Here is a 6,464-nt window from a genome sequence, read left to right as displayed (position 1 = left end):
ATATATATATATATATATATATATGTAGAACTTCCAAGAATTTGAGTAGTGTGGTTGTCAATAATGGGTAGAATTGGTGAATGTTACCCGTGTGTAAAGTGATAACTTAAACCAGCCTATGACGGTCGTCAGCCCCGCAAATGCCCAGGCTTCCATATTCTTCTTCGTTTTTGATGAGATGTCAAAAAAATTAGAAAAATAACTCCTTTAATTGGAGATAATCCAGATTTGTGAACAAGTATTTGGACACTCGTGCTCAAAATGTGTTATCCCGTTCTTTAAGTATAATGTCCAGTTGCCATTAATTGACAAAATATATGAATCTGAAATAAAGTACCATTTTTGTCTGCCGTCTTCGACATTGTCGAGTTCAATAACGTGGAATCTCACAAAGCGTTCTGCGGATGTGCTTCAATTACCGAACCAGGTATATTGGCGCCGGCCGATATTTTGCGAGAATTTTCCCGGCGTCCGACATTTTGTCAGAATTTTCCCCGCCGTCCGATATTTCCCGCCAATAGCCCTTGACGGAAGCGTAATTTTTCTATGGCAACCCACGCCCACCTGAGGCCACAAAGTGCCCGATAGAATCGAGCCAACGAGGCGACCATCCATCCGTCCTGAAAACCTTCACATTTCGTGTTTCGAGCGAGCATTCGGTATCGGAAATATTTCAACGTACCTTTTATATGTCTACATTTTATATCGCTCTATACGTTACGTTTATGGTATTTTGTATTAAAAATTTTTTTACTATATTGGCATTGGTATAAAATTGCACTAATTTGACAAATCCATCGTACTAAACTAGTAACATTAGTACCAGAAAAGATTTGAAGCATTTCATTAAAAAAAATACAACAATTTAAAATTGGATTAATTTTTTTTAATGTTAATGTTTAATTTTTTTAATGTTTAATGTTTTTAATGTAATTGGATTAATTGTGAAGAACACAGAGGAAAACTAGACATAATCAAGTGTTCTCAATCATGATCAAGTACTTGAATGTGGTCAGGTCATTGAATTGAAAGCTGTCCCACCGCATGCTCAAATCTGATACAGAAGCATCTAGGCTTCCTGAGATCTGCTCTTGCAAAGTAATTTTTTAAAACTAAGTTGTGAAATTTATTGAAAATGTGAAACAACATAAAATTGAATCCCGATTTTACTGTGAATTTACATTTAAAAGCTTTCAATATTCCTGTCACTGCCAAACTAAATAAATACAAGATTGTAAATCCGTCACCAAATTTTCTAGAAGTACCCCGGTGTAGGCAGTGAAAGGGATCAGTATTCAGTTGTGGTCAGGTCAGAAATCGAAATAATCGTCTGGTATGTTTGAGTTGATGCATGAATGTGATGCAAGATTGTTTGCAAAGACATATTGGTGTGGCGTTCTATTTTCTCTGCCTTTACCTGCGGGGAAGCGGCGTAATGGTTAGTAAGTTATTTTTGTGAGCAGTATTGATTTTAAAATAATCTGTATCGATTTATTATTGTAATGGGTCCATACGAGTCGATAGTAGAAGTTTTTATGAGATTTTTATGATTGTGATGAGTCCATACTCGAAAAAAATATTTCTTTTTAATTTAATGTTACTTCCGTTTTATCGATAAATCTGATTTAACTTTTAGTGGATAATGAATTATAATGGACTATTGTGTCTATATTAACTAACTTACTAACCATCACGCCGCTTACCGCAGGGGTAGGCAGAGAGAATCGAACGCCACACCACTCTGTCTTTGCAAACATTCTTCGCCTCTTCTACATTCATGCATCTCCTCATACATACCCGACGATTATTACGCCTCCTGACCCGGCCGCTTTCAAGTATTTGACATACCTGATTGTGCCAGGTTTTCCTCGGTCTTTCTCTGCTTCTTTTTTAAAAATTTATATTTTGTCTTTATTTAAAAAAAGATTTATGATTAATATTCAACATAAGGAAAAGCAAACAAGAAACCTATCCCTGTTAGTAACCTGTGACACTGTCATTGTTATTTGAGTTTCGGTAATTTTTAGTGTAGGCATCGCGTGTTAGGAATTCAGCAAGTTGACATTTTTTGTCTCTACTACTACCATCATGTCGTTTCCCCGCAGGGGTAGGCAGAGAGGATGGAACGCCACACTCTTCTGTCCTTACATACACTCCTCGCCTCTAGTCATACATCTAGTCATACATGCCCTCCGATTACGCAGACTTTTGACACCGCCAGATTTTAGGTTCTGATTGATCTGATCGTGTCAAGTCTTTTTCAGTCGTCCTCGTTCAGTTTTTCCTCTCACATTCGCCACATATATTTTCTTAGTCATTCTCTCGTTATCCATTCGCTCCACATGTCCATACCACCGTAATGAACTCTTCCTAATCTTTTCAATTATTCCTCGTTCAGCCTTACATTCCTTTTTTGTCTCGAATCGATAAAAATTATAAACTAAGCATTTATTGAAAGCCACTGTCAAACTGATTTTTCTTGAACAAAACGGTAATAATATACTCGGTAACTAAATCGTTAATGGTAAGGGGATACTCGTATGGGCGGTGAAGATCTGTTTTAGCGTTTTTTTGTATGGACTTTTTGCTACTATTTGAAACATTAATCAGGAAAACAGAATACGAATATTTTTCATCTTGCAAAAATATGTAATTTTTACATATTTTTTGTTAACAAATATTTATATTCCACAAAGAGAATCCCATTGCAGTGAATAATTAAAGCTGTATAATATTTACATATTCTACCCGTTTCGCTCCACATTCCATATCGCTTTGTAATCTCAAGAGATATCAATAAGCATACTTTATGTATCTTTGTGTGGCACATGTGTTACAGCGCTTTTTATATCACAATCCTGCTAGTACATACACGACATTTCGAATAAAAAAAGGTTTACAATTTGGTAAATATGAAGAAATATATGCGCGCATGTATATTGAAGTCACTCAGAACATGGGGGCTCTATTTTAAAGGGTATTTATGTGAAATGTGACAGCCATGTAATTTAAGCACCTGCTTCGGAAACGCAAATATAAAAATATGACTTTTTCCATAGTAAATTTTGGGTTAGACATATCTCATATGTCCCCGTTCAAGTAAAGTCAAAAGTGACAGTTTCGAATTGGGTAGGGGACAGCTAGGTCCGAAGTAACATTTTTTTCATTATTTTGGCCAATTTTTTAAATCTCACATAAAAGATGATAAACTAAGTCAATAAGGAATCAATTAATTTTGTGATGACTGCTCCCAACAATTGGAATAAAAGAACATGTAAGATGATTTTTCCCGATTTTGGTCGACACATTATAAAAAAAAATTATTTCCTTATAGAAATGACAAAAAAAAATTGAAACCGTGTTTGTGTTTTTAGAATAATTTTTTTGAAATAAAATTTAAAGCTTATAGGGCACATAATTAATTTTCAGTATCGTATACAGTGTAAAGACATAGTGGTATATCTGTCAAATTTTTCATTTTCTAAGTTTGTTCCGCAAAATGTATAAAATAGTTTATTACATAATCTGGCAAAAGGATATAGCTGTAGTTGCAATACTTATTTAGTTTTATTAAGATATATACATATAAAAATTCATTAAACAAATGAGTTATTTAATTTTACAAGTTTGTTTTTGCTCTCCTGTAAAATTTGGTCTGAGACAGATATACCCCTTTGCCTTTACACTACCGAGATTTACTAGTTTACGGTACTTGATTAATGATCGAATCGCAGGTGCACTGTTACTTTGAACCTGCCCGTGTTACATAAGACCTTGTCTCTCTTCCTTTAAACCTGAATCCAGAAACATATATTCTTCAATCTGGCAAAAGTCACAAAGTTCTAAAAACATATGCATTCAGGTAATTATGTTTATTTTCACTAGTTTTTTTTTCTGAGCTCTAATTCAACACCAATAAGGCACATAGTTAATATTCAATTGTGAGAAATGTGAGGTACATATTGTAATTTCAAATTAACAAGGCCGTGTTCTGTGCTCGGACGGGCTTGTAACTTGATGCTTGCCAATATGGTATGCTAACCACTATATTTTGGAGGCTGTAATAAATTATTCGGCGGGAATCTACCCTCTAGTCTCTATTGGTTTAGAAACCATAAAGAGTAACATATTGGGGCTACAGATATTATTCTGTGTCCTCAATCCGATAATTCATTGCATTGATGGATGTTGTATGCTTATCATTAATTCGGATGATCACCCAAATCAACATAAACCTGTTGATTGATGTGATACGTTGTTGATTTTGCTCCAACAATATGAAACATTTATGACATCTTTACCCGGCGTTGCACGAGTAAAATATCAAATATTATTATTCAAATTCCTGCAAATACTTTTTTATTCAGATCATTATATCAGATACTGGATTTTTTACCCTACAATCGATATACATTATTTTATAGTTGTTTCAAATTTAGACGAAGAATCTATCGTTTTTAAGATAAAGAAGATGGAAGTCTGATCGTACCAGGGCTTATAACCTGGCATTTGACTGGCTTAAGCGATCACTTTATACACTTGCGTAACGTTTACCATTCTGCCCATCATTGAACATCCATATTGCATTAATTGTTGAAACCTGTATATATGATCACTGTATACACTTATGTAACGTTCACCATTCTGCCCATTATTCAACATCCATATAGGATTGATTTTTGAAAAATGTTACATATAAATGCACTGCTGTTGGATTCCTTTCGTTTATTTGTGGAAAATTTGTAACAGTCGAAATAAACATCTTTCAAAATTTTCTCTCATATATTAGTTTAATAATGGGCTTAAATTCGATTATTGCGCAAGTGTATAAAGTCATCTTCGTTTATTCTAAAACTTAATGCTTCGTCTCCAGTTGAGACACCTTCTTCTTATTCCTTTTCTTTTTCTTCTTCTTCTTCTTCTGTAGCCTGAGGTCCTGTCATGAACAATGTCCCGCCCATTGCAACTGCAGTCTTGCTAAGACACCTTTTAATGTCATATCCTATATAATAACCTATCCACGCGATTGTGTTGTGATATCGCATGCATATTATTATTTTTCAATATTTTCTGTCAGTTTTAATATTTTCTAAGTATTTTTAAAAGAAATTTATATTGACACACTAAGGACGGGTATTTTTTACGTCTGCGGACCACTGACGACCAAATTTGAAATTGTGTACATATAGTTTAAACCTTAAAGAGATTGATATGTAATATTCATATAGAAACAGTTAATAATTCCTTATTTTCTGACTTAGAAATGCGATCAGCGCAGAAGGTAAAAATATCCTCCTGCCCTTAAATATCAATCAACCGAACGAGTAGAAATACCATTCCTGTCCTCAGTGTGTTTTAATATAACCTAGATTAAATGTTCTAGTATGTTCGAGCACGGTGTGAGGATTTGCCATTTGTTATATGCGAATACGCTAACAAACTATACTCAATATCCAATGCACAATTGAGCAAACGAATAAACTCATACGTAGGACAGCTATGCATGGCCCAATAAGGAAATTTAGAACGCAGTGACAACATGTCTGTGTTAGGGTGGATAGGACTTATAATTTTAATTTGAATGAATTTAATATCTTACTTATAAGTAAGAAATTTTGAGATAAATAAAAATAAGTATTTTATGTATTTGCTTATTTGAAAAAAATGCATATAGGTATTATAAATACTGTTTTTTTTTCAAAATTTACCATCCACCGCAGTGGTTAAAGAGTCATGGGATACTATTTGTCAGATGCACGTTGAGGAAATTTTTCAAAATATTTTCAAGGAATATAAACTCTACGCGGATTAATGAGGGGGGAGGAGGATATGTGGATAGACGCCGACACTTCGTCGCCACCCCTCAGTATCCCCTTAATGCCTCTGTTTCTAATATTGTTTTTTTTTAAATCAGTACCTTTTTAAAAACTTAGTTCTATGTTATCTTACTTCGAAGTCATTATTTTTTCTTCGATTTATTTTGTAAGTTTACTATTTTTGAAGAATCCTCATAATTTAGCACAAAACCACGATTTATTTCATACGTTTTTATATAAATACTGCTACTACTAACATAACGACGTTTTACTGTAGGGGTAGGCAGAGAAGATGAAGAATGCCACACTCTTCTGTCCTTATTACACTCCTGGCTTTCTTCACATCCAAACATCAAAATAATTTTTCAAAAATAATAAAAAAACTTATTTTTGAAATAAAATAATTATGTCAATTTTGTAACTATATATAATGTTTATTTATAATTTTTTTATCTTATTTTTAAAAAAATTAAAAAATAACGATCCATCCTAATAATTTTACCTACTAGCGACTACTAAATGTTGTGTTAACGCTACCGCGCAATGCAATCTATTGGATACAATGAGTGGATACAAGCACCAATTGCACATACAATACATATTTATTTTATAAGAAGTATGTTAGTTCTATTAACTATTCTAGCTCTA

This window comes from Brachycentrus maculatus, unplaced genomic scaffold, assembly GCF_059751285.1.
Source record: "Brachycentrus maculatus isolate JH-2025_06_01 unplaced genomic scaffold, ASM5975128v1 h1tg000037l, whole genome shotgun sequence".
In the NCBI taxonomy this organism is placed as follows: Eukaryota; Metazoa; Arthropoda; class Insecta; order Trichoptera; family Brachycentridae; genus Brachycentrus; species Brachycentrus maculatus.
This window is presented reverse-complemented; position numbering follows the sequence as displayed.